General features: G+C 46.1%; 1 long non-coding RNA gene across 1 annotated transcript in view; it reads right to left on the bottom strand.

Annotated features, from left to right (window-relative positions):
- The window catches only part of LOC113593181 (uncharacterized), a 116,184-nt gene that overhangs the window by 68,115 nt on the left and 29,920 nt on the right, over positions 1-18,149 (bottom strand). Inside the window, exon 4 of the long non-coding RNA XR_003413246.2 lies at positions 26-156. This is a non-coding gene — a long non-coding RNA (uncharacterized LOC113593181). The remainder of the gene's footprint in view (positions 1-25; positions 157-18,149) is intronic.

An 18,149-nucleotide genomic window follows, 5' to 3' on the forward strand; every position in this document is an offset into this window, starting at 1 on the left:
TAATAAAAGTTGATCTGTTACTTACAAAACAGCCCAAGGCAAATGTTCCCAGTTTTCAAGAGCAGCTCTCCACCCAGGGGCACCCAGGCTAACAAAAGTTCTGCTGTCTTCATCATGTGGCCTCCAAGGTTGTCCTTGTCATTTCCTGGCACTTATCTGGAAGGGGAGGGGTAGGGAAAGGGGTAAAGCATGGATGAGAGTTCAATGAGCACTCTTATGGGTAAGTCCTATAAATCACACACATCACTGGGGAACCCAGATGCCTGGTAAATATCATGGCGCTTCAGGCTTATAAAGGAGAATTTGACTGATGGAGGCCAAGAACAGATGGAAAGGAAGCTGCTTTTGACTTAAAAAATTTTTCCAATAAAATAAAAGTATTGAATAAAAATTAAAAGCCATATATAAAGCAGTAAATGAGTGGAATTTACATGGCAGAAGGTCAAATAAGTATTATGGATGGCAAACTCGAGAAATGCTTTCAAAATGCAGAGAAGGGAACAAAGAATTGAACTATCCTGTTTCACTGATCCTAAAGACATCCATTTTCCCACATGTTAACACTTTGAAAATCAGGTTAAGTCTTACTATCAGTGACATCTTACAATCATTTGGACCGGGGAGCTGTCACGGTGAGGCTAGCAAGTCCTGGCCATGGGCAAACTTTAGTCTCAGCTATTCATGTTGTAAGCACTTTAATTGAGTTATGTACATTGTTGTGATTACATGTGAGTTTAATTGCCATTTGAAATGTCTTCTAAAAGAATTACACTATGATTTGGCATTGAAACAAGAAGTTATTGTGTATGCAGAAAGGCATGGAATTAGACCAGCAGGAGATAATCTGATATGACTGAAGCAAGTATATTATTGGAGCAATAACAGCAATTGCTTTTTTGTTTTTAAAGAAAAACCAAGCACTTGATAGGATCCAAGAAGAGAGAAGTTTTCTTGAAGTACAAACTAGGTTTTGTCACTGAGATACATGCAAAATGGACTGTCTATGACATGCCAAACAATGCAGTTGAAGGCAGGAGAAACTAATAAATCCCCCAAAATAGATGAAACATTTGAAAACAAGGAAGGGCTTGTGTGTGATCAATTTACTGATTTCACAGGACTGTAATTATGGCATGATGGCATAGCTTATTGGCAGCATTTTTTCTTTCCTCTAGTTGTACATAAAATAGTGCTTCTTATAGTCAATACCATCTTAGATTCAATAATATATAGAAATTTAAAAAAGAAAATCTTGGGGTGCCTGGGTGGCTCAGTCGGTTGGGCGGCCAACTTCGGCTCAGGTCATGATCTCACGGTCCGTGGGTTCAAGCCCCGCATCGGGCTCTGGGCTGACAGCTCAGAGCCTGGAGCCTGTTTCAGATTCTGTGTCTCCCTCTCTCTCTGGCCCTCCCCCGTTCATGCTCTGTCTCTCTCTGTCTCAAAAATAAATAAACGAAGAAAGAAAAGAAAGAAAGAAAGAAAGAAAGAAAGAAAGAAAGAAAGAAAGAAAGAAGGAGAAAGAAAGAAAAGAAAGAAAGAAAATCTTTGCTATGGAAGACCAGGAATAGAGATTCAGCTGAAAAACTGTACTGTTGAAGAAAAATCCAGAACAATCAAAAGAGAAGGAATCATTCAAGATATAATTAAAGAAAACTTTCTGAAAAAGAATGGGAAGAGGGGAAGCTGACTGGGATGAAATGGGCTCACCAGGATCCAGGTAAAAGTAATCCAGGAATATTCTGACAAGTTTTAAAATTATAAACAAATAAAAAACATATTTTTCCATATACATCCAAACCAAAAAAAAAAAAGAGGTAAATGTCTATAAAGGAATAAAAACCATGCTGCCCTTGGTTTTCTCTTCTATAATGATAGAGCAATGTCTACAGTTTGGACAAGAAAAAGACTTAGACTCAAGAATTTTATTCATGGGTAAGTTTCAGTTTTTGAGAGGGAACAACAGAAAGACATTGGTAAGAGCTCAAAATGTCTGCCACTCAAATATTCCTCTTTCAATCACTTTGAAATATATTCCAACTGCACAAGTGATGAATTAACATTAGGAGCTCAAAAATGAAAATATCAGAATATAAAAGGACTAGCAGTGAGCAGTGAAACCAATTATTAAACATAGAGATGGGTCTAAAATGATTGTTTAAATACAGTTACAAGAAAGAATATATGTAAAAATAGAGCCAGGACATATACAACAACAACAAATATTTAATAATAACCCAGATCCCAAACCCATATATAACTAATAAACTTTCAGGTAGGAAGGGGGAACAGAGGGAAATAAAAATATACAAAAGTCTTTGTCCTACACACTTGCGAGCCTACAAGTGCCATTTCATTCTCAATTAAACAATCAGAGAAATATTGATTGGTGTTCACATACATTTTTAGAAACACATTACAGAAGACAGTAGGGGACTTTCCTTAAAAAGACAAATGAAGCTTCTTCCCAGCTTCTGCATATTTGGTTTGAAGACCTCTGGACAACACACAGGAAACATTTTAATTTGTTATAAGGATAAACAAATGTTAAATTCCTTGAAGAAGCCTGTGGAGAACCAGGCTTCAAATGATGTTTAGATCTTACTGCCTACTAATACTTTCTATTTCTTCTGGTAAAAGATTCCTACAATCTGGCACGAAAAGATGCTGAATTCTGCCTCAAGGTGGCGCCCTCTATACCTGAGGTCAGTGTAAGATGGGAGAATCCTCAGGCCAGACAGCCTTGTTCAACAGAGTTGCTGGTATCACTGAGAAACACATGAAAATTCAACCGGGGTGGAGCGGAGGAAGCTCTCCAAGATACTATTGTTACACACACAGGACCTAGGCCTGAGGTCAATACATACACCAAGTGTTTTCCATCCACTATTTAACTTGACGCTCGGGACAAACATCCAACGGGCACCATTTTTCCAATGTTACAGGTGAGAATACTGAGGCTTTTTTTCCCAGAATTAAAAGACTGTTTTCTAGAATTACACAGCCAGTGAAGGGGTGGCAGAGAAAGGTCTCCAAGCCAGGAACTTCTGGCTTAAAAGTTCATTGTGCCATACCACACCATTTCCCTAATTCAAAGAGAGAAGATAGAAAGAGAGTGGAGGTCTGGAAAACAGTGTGGAGGTTCCTCAAAAAATTAAAAATAGAATTATCCTATGACCCAGCAGTAGCACTACGAGGAATTTATCCAGAGGATACAGGAGTGCTAACTCATAGGGGCACATGTACTCCAATGTATATAGCAGTGCTATCAAATTATGGAAAGAGCCCAGTGACTGATAAATGGATAAAAAAGCTGTGGTTTATATATACAATGGAACACTACTCGGCAATGAAAAAAAATGAAATCTTGGCATTTGCAGCAATATGGATGGAACTGGAGGGTATTATGCTAAGTGAAATAACTCAGTCAGATAAAAACAGATATCATATGTTCTCACTCATATGTGGAATTGGAGAAACTTAACAGAAGACCATGGGGGTAGTAAGGGGGAAAAAAGTTACACACTGAGAGGGAGGCAAACCACAAGAGACTCTCAAATAGAACAAACTGAGGGTTGATGGGGGTAGGGGATGGGAGTACAGGAAAAATGGGTGATGGGCATGGAGGAGGGCACTTGTTGGGATGAGCACTGGGTGTTATACATAAGTGATGTATCACAGGAATCTACTTCCGGAGCCAAGACCACATTGTATGTCGGCTAACTTGACAATAAAATATATTTTAAAGGAAAAAAAGGGAGTGGAGGGATTGATTTCATAATGTATAAAGGATTAGTATAGGTGCTTTCTCTTTTACAAAATAATAATAATAATAATAATAATAATAATAATAATAATGCAGTGCACTGGACTAACCACCCTGTGCTAGTACCTCATTAATCCTCCCTAAAACATTCACAAAATGAATATGGGGCTGCTCTTTCTCCAACATAAAAGGTGCTGAGACATTCCCAGAGACTGCCCTGGTCTCCAAGGTTTGACTGGCAAGTACCTTTCAGCCCTCAGTCTTCTTTGTTTCTTGAGTACTCTGGGGTAACCCTTCTCTTGCCAGGAAAGATTACATTAAGTCACTGATTGACCCTAAAGAGGTCAGGTCTAATGCACTGCTCCTTCCCATAGCTTAGAGAACAATACTTAAGACATGAGAATGCACCTGTAATAGCAAAATTTTAGACACCAGCAATGGAGATATTTTTAAATCTCCCTCCCCTCGCCCAACCACTGCCACCAAAAAAAAAAAAAAAAAAAAAAAAAAAAATTCACGTCACACTATATTGAGACCGTGGTTCTTCATCTGTGTACCGAGGGCCTTGGCTCATCTACGTGTTACCTAACTCAATGTGTGGTTCCCCCACAAACCGTGTGTAGAGACCAGGCTGGGCTCTGACGTCAACAGGCCGCCGCACTCAGAGAACCCAGACTCGGTCTGAGCGCTCCGTGCCTCCTCCTCTCCCGAGTCCCGGAGTCGCCCTCTCCCAGAACCACCCGCGCGTCCCCGAGCAGCGGCGTCCCCCAGCCACTTGCGCGTCCCCGAGCCGCCCGCGCGTCCACGCCAGGCCCGGAGGCTCCGCTGGGCGGCTGCTGCCACCTCTCGGCCGCCTTCTCCCAGCCGCACCCAGCCATCCCGACCCTCACCTGCCACCCTACCCCAAAACCGACCCCAGGCATCTGGGTCTGCGGGCGCTCGGCCGGGGGGCGGGGGGGCGGTTGGGGGTGTGCGTGATCAGTGGGCCTGGGAGAGCGAGGACATTCCCCCACTGGAACTTCCTACGGAGGAAGCGCCTTCCTTTCGGGTCACTGCCGCTGTGCACATAGGACGGATATGGGGATGGGTGCTGCCAGCGCCGACCTCCTCTAAGGTTCTGCGGGGCCCCACAGTTCCCTCCACTCCTCACCACAGCCTGGCCCGCAGGTGCACCTGATAACAACCAGACCCCCAAATCTGGGCCATCCTGGCTGCCTAAAGGAATGCGAATGAGAGCACAAGTTTTTCTAAACTCAGACCCCTCTGCCAAACACACCGAATTAGAATATCCAGGGCTGAGAACAGTAAACTGTTATTTGGCAGAGTTCCCCAGGTGATCCTAATGGTCCCCACAGGTAGGCCAGGGACCCACCGAGTGAGAAAACTTACATAACCTTTTCCAGATGCTTGCACACTCACAAACACACACTCCTGAGTCTGTGCAAAGACACACACCTAATATCAGGCCCAGTGCCTGAAAAGGATTTCCCTGAGAGTGCCTCTGACCTAGCCCAGGGTGGGTTTCCAAACTTCCTGTTCATAAGGCCTTAGTGGCTCAGTAATTATTTTCACAGTCCCCCTAGGCCAAAAGAAATACCTGAGGGTCGGTTCTTAAGTAGTTAAGCCCAAACAATGTAATAAGTCTTTATGTCCTAATAACTGAATAGCCATTAGAAAAAATACATATAAGTTGGAAAAAATTATTTTTATTGCATTCTTAAATAACCAACTACTTACTGATGGGATGTGAGTGCTGGTTGGGTACTACACAGCACCTCAAACCTTGGAATCAGATTAGACACTGCCACCCTTATTTCCTATTCTATATTGATAGATGCATGGTGCTTGCATTTGACCACAGCCACCAGTAGAAAGACAGCTTCATGAAGATATGATATCATCAAAAAGCATGTAAAGCAATCTAATGGTGAAACCGCAAATTATCCTGACTAGTTGGTAGTTTACATGGGATCCAACAGATGTTAAGTGTCGCCTTAAACATTTCACATATCCCGTGGAGCCCTTGAATTCACTGCAGGGCCCCAGGACATCTCAGCACAGTCTGGAAACATGCAAGGACTTAGCTCCAGGTCACCACCTCATCTCATGCCACGCTCCTCAGAGTTCATGACGCTTGTTATACACCAGGCACCTTCCCTTCTCAGCACACATTCCTCCTCACTATTTTCTCTGCCCAGAACGCTCTTCCCCAGGTCCTGCCAAGAGGCAGACTCCTTCTCAGCCTTCATATCTTGGTTTAAAAGCACCCATTCCCTGAAGCCTTCTCAGGCTTCCTACCAAATCCCTCTCTGCTCTGCCAACCTGTTTCCTTGTCTTTCTAGCTCTTATCACTAGCTGAAGATATCCTGTTTATTTATTAGTTTATTTACTTTCTAGCTTCCTTATCAGGATCAAGTGAGCTTTATGAAAGCAGGGAATATTGTTCGTTACTGTTTCCCCAGAACCTAGAATAATGCGTAGCAATAAGTAGACGATCGATAATTGTTTAATGAATGAATGCAGCCACTACACTGAGCCCAGGGAGATAAAGGTTTGAAGAATGTGCTTTAGATGTGCTATGCTTTGATCTTCACAACAGCCATTAAAAAAAATAGATGTGATTAACCCCCAGGAAATCAAGATTCAGAGAAGTGTGGGGCACCTGAGTGGCTCAGTCAGTCAAGTGTCTGGCTCTTGGTTATAGCTCAGGCCATGATCTCGTGGTTTGTGAGTTCAAGCCCTTGGTTGGGCTCCCCACTGACAGCGCAGAGCCTGCTTGGCATTGTCTCTCTCTCTCCCTCTCTCTCTGCCCCTTCCCCTCTCACGCTCTCTGTCTCTCTCTCTCTCTCCCTGTCTCTCAAAATGAATAAACTTTTTTTTAATTAAAAAAAAAAAAGATTCAGAGACATGTTCAAGGCTGCATAGCTGAATGGCAGAGCTAAGATTCAAATTCAGGTCCAGCTGACTTTTCATAAAACCACACCACCTCCCAGGGATTTTCCATTGTTTGCCCAGAAAAGCTGAGGCCAGCAGCAAAGGAAACGGACCCTCAGGGCTGGTTCCCAGAGTCCTTAGAAGAGAAAGTGGCCCACAGTGGAATTCACCCTCTAGAGGTTCCAGTCCCCCCACACCCAGGAGAGACCAGGAGAGATGTCCCTCTTCCCCAGGAAGGTCGTGCCTCTCTGATTCCCCAGCTGGGAGCTGACACAGGGAGGCCTCCTGCAGCCTCATCTTGTGGCCAGGCCCGTGTTCTGCTGTAAACTTAATGGCACGTGTGACTGGTGGCTGCCTCTAACTGCCAAGTTCCCGTTGATCACCCTGACAGGTAGGGGGCTAACACACAGCCGCAGGAAAGGATTTGATGGGCACTGCACTGGGTACCACAGGGCACACAGTTTAGACAGTCTCTGAGTGAGGCAGGGATTATCAGGACCTGCTCACCTGCAGTGCGAGAAATTTCAGGTTGCCACAACCTGAAAGGAACTATGAAAGGGGCACACAGGTCAGACACTGGCCAGCTGGACACAGAGTCTGAGGCCCTTGTACAAAGGACAGGAGATTAAACTTTGGTCTGTAAAGTCAAAAGACCAGCGCTTTGTCATTCTCCCTTCTTCTATGGCTGGCGTCTACCATATTATTCTTAAACTGGGTGGTGCAGGCAAGAAAACAATTCACCTTTCCTCTCCTTGCCTTTACACCCCCTTTTACCTGGCCTAGCTCATGCCTGCTTATTCTTCTAGACTCAGTTCCCTTGATTCCTCCTCCAGGAAGCCTGCTCTGGCCCTCACTGGGTAAGTACCTCTCCTCTGTGCTCAGTGTAACTGGGGCTGACCACACTGCCTTCTAATTGCATGTGTGTGGGTCTGTCCCTGCAGCCAGACTGGAGGCTGTTCTGAGGTGGCAGCTGTGACTTGCTCACAGTGGTGTCCCCAGTCCTCGGCACCATGCCTGGCACATAGAAGGATGTTGCTTAATATTTGTGATGACCGAGTTACTGAGCCCCCACCCACACACTCTGATGTGGGGTTGAGGAGACGGGACACCACAGTGCTAGTCTCTGTGCTGCGCTGGTATCCATGGGGTCTTGGGAAACCTAGAAGTCATCTAGTCCAGCACACAGGCGCCTGCCTCCTGAGGCCCCTTCCCTGGAAGAGTGGCCTGCTAAAACCACACACACCATGAGAATGACACCCTGAGAAAGGCTTGGCTACAGGCTGCTATCATTTCTTAAGGCTCTGAGCCTACATCACTGATGGCTTAAAACAAACTCTTCGTGACTCAACTTCATTATCTTCTATCCTGTGTGGAGCCTCCCGGGCTCTGCATCAGGTCACCATGACTGCACCCTCTGGGGCTTATGACACCACCTCCACATGCAGCAGCAACCCCAGACTCCTTTACAGCAAAAATAGCTTGCCAGAAAAATCGTCAGAAAAGCAATTAACATGGACCCGGTAACAAGAAAGCAGCAACGTGCAGGAACAAAGGAGATGGCTCTTAATAGCAAAGTTTCCAATTGCCTGCCCTGGGAAGCCAGCACCAGAGACCCTGGGCTTCAGGCATTAGTCATTAGGCTCTGCCCCTGATGCTTTATCTCAGAAGACCAGAGCACCCCCTTTTCATCATGAGCCGGAAGCTGGTCTGGTGTGAGGGCCTACAGAGACCTCCTGAAGCCAGCAATGAGAGGGAGAGGCAGCAGCTCACAAGAAAGGCAGACAGTCTCCCCGCTGCTTGTGGAGAAATGGTGCCTTGTCTGTAGCAGAGGACGGAGAGGCCGGAGAGAGAACAAACACTGGACGCATGGGGTGACTGACTGTCTGCCCACGGGCAATGTCATGGGGAGAAATGAGAGAGAAACAGAGACACAGAGAGAACAAGCAGGGAGGAAGACACAAAGAGACACAAAGTTGAGAAACAGAAAGGCGAGAACTTATAGAAGAATGAGTTTTTACAATCCAAGAGGGGCATGAGGGCATGAGGGGGTGGTGGTTAACAAGAGCACAAGTGGAATATTCTAGACCTCATCACCAGTAACTACAAAGCCAGATCGAACTTACTTTCAATCCCCAAACTGTGACCACCTGGGGCTTAGATTCTAAGCTCCCACCAACCAACCTGTCAGCACATCCAGCAGGGGTCTCTGAGAGGGGCCAGGGCTGCCTCACGGGAACTCGAGAATAGGCCCCTGCAGTGGAAGACCTTCCAGGCTGGCCTCCCTACCAGGCCTCCACCATGGTGCCCCTGAGCTCATTGCTCTGCAAAGCACAGCGGCCCCCAACCAGGGCCACCACCATAACTACCACTCTGGCCACCAGAGAAAGGGCCCTCCTCAGATGCTTCCTTCTCAGCCCTAACTATGGAATCCACCCTCGTCCAATACCACATGGCATGTCTGAGACCAGCTACATTTCATGAATTTCCTGAAGGATAGAGGAACCTACGTAGACCTCAGTGCAGCCGAAGGCCCCTCACCACCTGCATCCCATGTCACACCACCCACCTTCACGGCCAGGAGCCTCTCCTCTCCCACCACCAGAAATGTGCCAGGCACCTACATGCTCCCGGCTGAGTCAGAGATGGTACCTCACCTGGCCTACCTCCCATAACCACAATGCTGTGCATCGCTCCCTTCCACAACCCTTCCCTTCCAGAGGACACCACTTCTACTACGGCACAGTCCAGATGGGCTCAAGCAAAACCATCTCATAACATCACACAACGGTGCATCTCCCAAGGCCTGGCTGATCCGTTCTTAACTAACCTCATGTGGGGGAAATCAGAAGTGCAGTTCAGGTGAGGTAAAAAGCTCAGTCCAGATTTTTCTTACTGTCTTTTTAATAAAGGTTAAAACTGGGGGGCCCAATTCCACCAAAGTGCCCTTTCACAGGGAGATGCCAACGGATTCTCTCCTCGAAACCACCAGCTGAAAGTTTGTGTTATTTCACTTGCTCAGAGTCTGTGTGGTCCAGCTCTGCTCTTCTCTCCAGCCCACCTCCACCACTTCAAGCCATCCCTTGCCCCCTTGGCCACTGACCCTCTTCATGGCTGTGTCTTCTGCCTACTGTGTCCTACTCATGTTCAACACTCAGTCCAGATGTTGCCACCTCTGGGGAATGTTCCCTGATGGAAAACATCTAACCCAGGGCCCCCTGGGCTGTGTTTCTGCTCCCATACCTGCCCGATTCACTGGAGGTGCTTGAAACTATTTTGTGGCAAGAAAATAGTTCCACTCCCTGGAAGAGTGGTTACAAGAGGGCACCAGGAATAAATTCCCTTGAGGTCTTCCATGGAGACATTCGTTGGTCACCGAAATCTGCCTTCTCCTTTTATAGGAATAGATGTAGAGCTGGGTGCTGGCTACCAAGAAGGGACCACATTTCCCAATGCCCCTTGCTTCCATGAGACTAAGTTCTCACCACTGGAAAATGAGCAAAAGTGACACCTGCCACTTAAAATACCTCCACGGGTTCCTCCACATTCTTTCTGGAACCCAGAAGAGCCAGCATCCCAGCTTCAGTCAGCAGTGCTAATGCCCTGGGGTGGTGCCGGGTTCCTGAATCCTCTGATGGCATAAATGAACCCATCTACTCACTGTGGACTATTAAATGTGAGAGAAATAAACCTCGGTATTCTTCAAGACACTGTATTCCTGGATGTTTTTCTTACAATGGCTTTGCCTTTCCCGTTAACGATAACAAGAGCAGGCAATTTCCTGGCGTGAGTCACATCTGGTTTCCTCACACAATAGTGACAATACCCTCTAAGGATCAGTCTCACAGAACGCGCTGGTTAAGAGTCAGTCCTGAGCCTCCCGGTGAATAACAAAGTACCTCCCTGCACCACCTGTGCCAAGAGACAAGTACAGCCTCCTTTCATCCAATAGGCCATGCACCTCTTTTCTCCTTCATTTTGCCTCCCCCTTTCCCTGCCCCTCAGCTGAGCAGTGTGAGCTAGTACCTGCCTTCCCAGAGCACCTGTCCTCCTCTTCTGTACGATGAAGGACTAGTCTTGACTGGTGCTTCTCAACCCTGGCTGCTCATTAGAATCCACCTGGGAGCTTTTAAAAACTGAGATGCAGAGGTCCATGCCAGGCCAATTAACACCGAAGTTCTGTGGGATACAGAACCTCTAACTCAGAACTCTATCCAGTTTTCAGATTGACTGCATCACACCCCAGAGCCATGTTGTTCTGGTCATGATCCAGCCCAACACAGCCTGCAGTGGGCTCTGTGTCTTGTTGATGATTCATCACTTATGTACAACACCCCAACAAGCACCAACCTCAACGTCCATCACCCATTTTCCCTGCCTCCCCAACCACCTCCCCATCAACCCCCAAGTAGGTTCTCTGTATTTAAGAGTCTCTTACATTTGACTCTCTCTCAGTTTGTAACTATTTTTTTCCTTCCCTTCCCCACGATCTTCTGTTAAGTTTCTCAAATTCCACATAGGAGTGAGAACATATGATATCTTTCTTTCTCTGACTGACTTATTTCACTCAGCATAATACCCTCCAGTTCCATCCACGTTGTTGCAAATGGCAAGAACGTTGCATTCTTTTTCATTGCTGAGCAGTATCCCAGTGTGTGTGTGTGTGTGTGTGTGTGTGTGTGTGTGTGTGGTGTGTGTGTGTGTGTATACCACAGCTTCTTTATCGATTCATCAGCTGATGGACATTTGGGCTCTTTCTATAATTTGGCCATAACCAATGTGGCCACTTTAAGTACAAAGTGAAAAGCATCTCCAGGAGCAGTGCAAACATACAACTTGTAGCAGCTCTGGCTGAACCTCTGAGCCCAGTTTCCTTAGCGGTAAAACAGGAATAATGAGAGCCACAACACAGATATGATACAAAAGTATGAACAAGGACACAATACAGCATAGCACCTAGCATGTAGGAAGTGCTCAATGAATGTTAACTCTCCCCTACTTTCCCCCCAAAAGTTTTCCACATCCCCAAACCTATACCTTTGTGTCCCCTGAGTGACGGGGGCCCCTGTGCCACCGCCATGTGAGACCTTTGCAAGGATACCTGAAATGCAAGGCAAGGGAGATGTAGACGCTGCTCAATGTGGGCAGAGCAAGGCAGCCACTAACAGTACGACAAGTTTTGCAATGCACAACTCGTGAGGACCCCTCTCACCCTGTGCTCATCATAGGTTTGGTTACTTCAACAGCTTTCTGGAAAATGTCAGTGAAGTGTCTTGAGGAAGAAGTACCCTTTAAGTTTGAACAAATTGCACAGTGCCATCCATATTCCCTATCCCCTATGCCCCAATGTGACATCGCCCCTCATCAGGCGACCAATCAACCTGCCCATAAAGTATGTCGTGATCATGCCCACCTCAGGAACACACAAGCCATTCTTTGTGCCCCTCCTTAACATTGACCACACAATGAGAACGGGAAACAGAGCAGGACAAATGGAGAAGATGAATTCCACCAAGAGATATCCTGAAGCTTCCATTCTGTGGGAGCTCCCAGCCCCCGACAAGGCAGACCAAATCACTCAGTTCCCAGACCGGGGCTCCAACTCACTGCAGCCGCAGGTGAGTTTCCAAATGGGACAGTCCTATGGTGTGCCACAGCCATGCCCTTTTAAAGGAAACGGCCTGGCTACAAAGTCAACTCCAGCCAGTTCTGTTTTGTATCACACCCTCCCCGGCCCAGCTGATTGCAATGGAAGCAAACTCCCAAAGGGCCAATTCACTGGCTGGCCAGAGACCTTTGATGTGCCCAAGCACCAAAAAAAAAAAGGCGGGGGGCATCAATTAGGGTTCTGCCTCAGGAAACAGAACTGGGAAATACCAAGGGAATAAGTTAGCTGGCGGTGTGTGCTAAGACTGAAACGCCATATGGTGCAGAGAGTGGAGAGATGTCAGAGGGACCACGATGGGGTGGGGGAACTAGCTCTAGAGCAGAACTCAGGGCAAGGTCAGCAGCAGATAGTGAGAGAAGGCAGGCCACCTTACTGGGTAGAACCAGGGCAAAAACCAGACTATTGCTCCAGTGTGAGCTTAGACCCAGAAAGCGGGCTCTGGGACATAGGTTCCCTCTGTTGCTCTGCTGTCCTGTCAACCTCCTCCTCCCCTACTTCCCGCCAACTGCTGTGGAGTAGCCTGTTTACAACAACCGAAAGAACAGCTCTGCTAAACCTCTTAGAGAAGACCATGAAAGGGACCACTTAATAAGGAAGCTACCGGAAAGGACGACAACTGTTCTGGAGTTTCCAGGAATAACACTAATTAACATACGTGTAACCATTTGCAAATTTTGGCTTGGAAAAATGAGGAGAAACATGGAAATTGATGAGGAGCTCTCTCTCTCATCAGTGACGATAGAATCCATTCATTTTAATCAGATGACCAGATGGAGGACTTTGTAATCTATGGCTCTCCCACCCCCATGTTGGTGGATCTTCTAGAGCTTCAAGGAAACTCCCCAAGAGCAAAGAACAGAGGACAGCATCTTGAAATATACCCTTGCGGCCACTAGAGGGAGACACTTCCTTATGAAACATGTCCTAGCCAGTTCCCTACCAGGGGGGATTCTTACCAGATTTTGTGGAAGGACCACTTTGCATTCTTCCTCTTTTAGGCAGCATCCTCTCAGGAGCCAAATGGGCTCTTACCCTGCCTTGGTCAACAACAACAACAACAACAACAACAACAACAACAAAAGAAGAAGAAGAAGAACTACAAGTGTTCCCCTGCTTCAAGTCAACTTTGGGTTGAGGTTACCCCCAATCAAAAAGGAAGCTGGAAAAAACTGCTGCCGAGTGCTGCCTGGGGTGACCGCTTCCTAGGGAGCCATGGGCCTGGGGAGCTGGAGGACAAAGCATTCCTTCCAGGAACTGAGCCGCGCCACCCCCTGTGCCATCCCCACCTTTCCCATTCACCTGCTACCAGCATGGAGGCTTTTTTTAATTTAATTTAATTTTTTTTTATTTTTTTGGACCAGCGTTTCAGGAAGCCAGCAGGAAGCTACGACACTTCTAGGCCTAGAGAACACAACAGAAAGAAAGAAAAAAATCTGAAAGCTTCCCATTCCAAATGAGCCTGCAAATCCAAAATTACAAAATACATGCAGAAATCAAATGCTAAAGCTTAACAGCCAAAACCAGCAACAACCTGAACATAAACCAAGCCACGTGAAATCAGTTTTAGGAAACAGCATAGCAGGCATACATAAGCATGTGGAGGATGGCTGAGAGATGAACGTAGGCGTTAACGTCCACCACGGGAAAGCGCAAACGGCCAGGCAGCACATGCAGCTGGCCTTCTGGAGCAGCCCTCGCTGGGGAAAACTCACAGAGAGGAGCAGGAGTGTGTGTGCAGGTCCCTGTGGCCCTCTTCTCCCCTGGTGGCACAAGGAGGTCTAGCCCGGCCAAAGGCCAGACATCAGACTCTAGAAGGACCTGGACTCTCAGACTGAGGGGCTTTGAGGTTGCCGACCAGAGAAGCATCCACCTCTTCCTGGAGGAGAGGCTGGGATTCAACGGCAGAATGATGCGGCAGAGCCTGGGCCGTGTTCTTAGTGGGAGGTCCGAGCCCGGTGGCTGCAGCTCTACTACCTAGCAACCTGTGGCGGGATTCACAGTTGGGGAGGCACCAGCACCCCTCTCCAGGCACGATGGGGGAGGGAGGGCAAAGGGCTGGCACCCAGTCCTTGCTGTTGTCAGGACTGACGGACGTAAGCACTGGGCCATTCCTGTAGATCCCTAGGGTTCAGCCCGAGACACATCCACCTCTACCTCTCAATATCTACTTCAAAAAGAACAAAAAAATATGAAAACAAAACAGGTGGATATGAAAAACTATTTTTAATCATGGAAGTAAAAAACACAGTAATTGAATTTAAAACTCAAACAGCCACCAAAAATCCTGTGCTGGGCACAGAGAGGGAATGAGTAAACTGAAAGAAGGCACTGTAGAATTCACCCACAACGTAGCCAGAGCACCAAGAGATCAAGGATAGGAACGATGAGTTAAGATGGCAGATGGATTAAGAGACTCTAACAAACACCCAGGAGGAGTTTCAGAAGAGAATGAAGGAAACGGTGAGGAAGTCTTACCTTGTTCCCTCCTTTCTTTCACACCCCACATCTAATCCATCAGCAGATTCTCTTGGCTCAACCTTCAAAGAATACTTTGAACCTGAGCGTCCGCCCTCCCTGTCCCTGCCACCATGATCCAAGCCACCACCACCAATCTAACTGATCGTGAGCCCCCTCACAGCTGAGTCTCCATGCAGGGGCCAATGTGATCACTGTAAAACATAAATCTGGTCATGCCATCCCTTGCTCACAGCCCTCCTGTGGCTGCCAATCACATTTAGAGAAAACTCCAAAGCACTGTTCTACAAGCTCCTTCCTTCCTGGTCGCAGCAAGCACGCCATTGCCACCTCCCATGCCAGCCTCCACTCTCTCTCTCTTCCACTGCACTGACCCCCCTTCCTTTCCTCCAGCACCGAAGGCACTCCACCACAGGGCATTTGCACTTGCTTTCCCCTCTGCCCAGGGGAAGCATCCCCCAGATAACTGCATGGTTCATTCACTCCTCCATTCATTCATCTCTCTACTAAAGCATCGGTCATCAGAGAACTTCTCTAGCCTTCTCCCTAAATACCCCACCCCATCCCCATAACTGGCATTACAGGTTCCTGGACATAGAATGGCCTCTTCAGTAAATGGTGTTGGTGTAATTGGTTATCCATATGTGAAAAAAAATGGATTTTTATCTCCCACAATCACAAAAATTAATCCCTGGTCAATTCAAGACCAAAATGTGACATGTAAAACTTCCAAACTTTAGAAGAAAATATAAGGGGATACCTTTTTAAAATCTCACAAAAGGAGAGGACTTCTTAAAAAAAAAAAAACTAACTAAAAAAAACCCTGCTCATAAAAGGAAAGATTACAAATATGACTATTTTAAAATTAAAGATGTATGCTCAGCAAAACACACCACAATGAAAGGTAAAAGACAAGCCATTTTTGAAGAAAGATATAACACAGACAACCAATAACTGTTCAGTGTCCAGTACTATAAAAAAAACTCCTACAAATCAATGAGAAAATGACAAACAACCGGAGAAACGAACAGAGGATAGAAAGAGGCACTTCACAGAACAGAAAGCCAAAATGACCACACTATAAATGTGAGAAAGAACACATCAAAAGCTTATATTCATCAATATAAAGGAAATATATGTGAAACAATGAGATAATGATTCACACCAGATTTGCAAAAAATCAAATCTTGATAATTCCAAGTACAGTTGTCAGTGGGGAGGGGTGCCAATCCACTGCACAGTCAAAAATCCACATATAACTTCTGACTCCCCCCAAAACTTAACTAAGAGCCTACTGTTGACCAGAGCCTTATCAATAATATAAAGTTGAGTAACACATTTTGTAGGTTATATACATCATATACTGTATTCTCTCTCACACACACACACAAAAAGTAAACAAGAGAAAAGAAAATGTTATGAATAAAATCATGAGGAAGAGAAAATACATATACAGTCCTGTGTTTATCAAAAAGAAACAAAATCTGTGTATGAGTAGAACCACACAGTTCAAACCCATGCTGTTCAAGGGTCAACTGTACAGCATCACCAGCCCCCAGGAGTGAAAAGGATGTCCTTGGAATGTCCTCTGCTGGCTACTCTGACCTTTGGCCCCTGTGACCCTGGGCTCTGTAGTTCAGAAGCCTATATATGTAAGTCAAGTCCTTCCACAGACCCACACCAGCCCTCCTTTCCTCTTGCCTTCACATCATCCTTCAAGAGAGCTCAACTGCTTCCTGCACATTTCCTGGGCCTTTTCCCTGCTCTCCTGTCTGAAATTCTCTTCCTCTTTTCCACGTGTCCAAATCTTGCACTAGCCTCAAGGTCCGGATAAAATGCCTCCTCTTCTCTTCCCCCAAGGACCCCTAGAAATATCCTCCCCTTTATCTCAAAGCCCACTATCTCTTCTTTGCTTATGGTGAAGCAAAGGATTAGCTTCGTAAGGATAGGTCTGATTCATCATAGGTCTTTCCTCCTACCGACCCACTATCTGGACAGAGCATGCCTCGGGCTAATCAATACTGATTGAGTGATGTGGGCTGCATCAGGGAGCCTTAACAACTAATCAGTAAGGGGTCTAATCAGTAAGGGGTGAGAAGGAGGAGGTGTAGAGAATGTCATCCAGGATTCTGGGTCTGCTCTTTTCTATGGCACAATATGGGAGGAGAACCGGGTTTGGGAAGGAAGACAGTAATTCCGTTTTAGGCACAAGGAGCTGAAAGTGCCTATAGGACATCCACGTGAGAATGAATAGCACCCAGAAGAGGCGTCTAGGCTGGAAACAATGCAAAGGATGTCCAGTGACATCGCTGTTTCCACTTGAGAAAAAAATGAAATCTGGAGAAGGAACTTGGTCAAACCTGTCTGGTAGGAAAAAGTAGATTGCAGTAATGAATTCTGTCTGATAGTACACTGCCTGGGGAGAGGAAAGGAGGCACAAGACTCTCACTGGGAGATCCAAGAAGGGATTTGGAAGATGCAGGATTCTACTGGGGGCACCAATGGTTTGGGGGAACAGCCAGGCCTACAGCAGCCCCTCTCTTGAGCCCCGTGTCCTCAAAGACAGACTAGTGTAGTTTAAAAAGCCCTGGCTCAGGAAATGTGAAATCCCTTGTGACGTGCCTCCGTTTCCTCTACTGTAAAATGAAGTTAAACAAAAAACTGCTAGGTCTCTTATAATTCTAACATAGATAGGATCAGTAATTCATCTCTTTGACTCTAATTTTTTTTAATGTTTATTTATTTTTCAGAGAGAGCAGAGGAGGGAGAGAGAGATGGAGGGAACAGGTGGAAGGTGTGAAGCAGGCTCCGTGCTGGCAGCTGAGAGCCCGGTGCGGGGCTCCAACTCACTAACCCTGACATCACGATCCGAGCTGCAGTCAGACACTTAACTGACTGAGCCACCCAGGAGCCCCTCTTTAATTCTAATGTTTTAAATACAAGGTTACGACCATTTCTTTTCTAAGTACTTTGCTTCCAATTATAATGTTAATATAATTCCCATAGTGTTCATTGTAGAAAATTTGGGAAAAGGGCAAAGCCTAAAGAAGCAGCAAAAAATCACTACAATATCACCAGCTGGAGACAACACTGCTAACATTTCACTATAACTTCTACTGGTTTTCCTTTTACTGTACAAATACACTTTTTTTTTTTTTTACAAAAATTGAGTAATAATATCCATCACGAACTGAGCACCTGATTGATACGCAGGCTAAGACCAAGTGTTCCACATCCATATTACCAATCCTCATGGCAACCTTATAGGGCAGAGAGCAATGTCCCCCTTTTACAGAAAAGAAGCTAAAGCCC

This window comes from Acinonyx jubatus, chromosome D1, assembly GCF_027475565.1.
Source record: "Acinonyx jubatus isolate Ajub_Pintada_27869175 chromosome D1, VMU_Ajub_asm_v1.0, whole genome shotgun sequence".
Lineage (NCBI taxonomy): Eukaryota > Metazoa > Chordata > Mammalia > Carnivora > Felidae > Acinonyx > Acinonyx jubatus.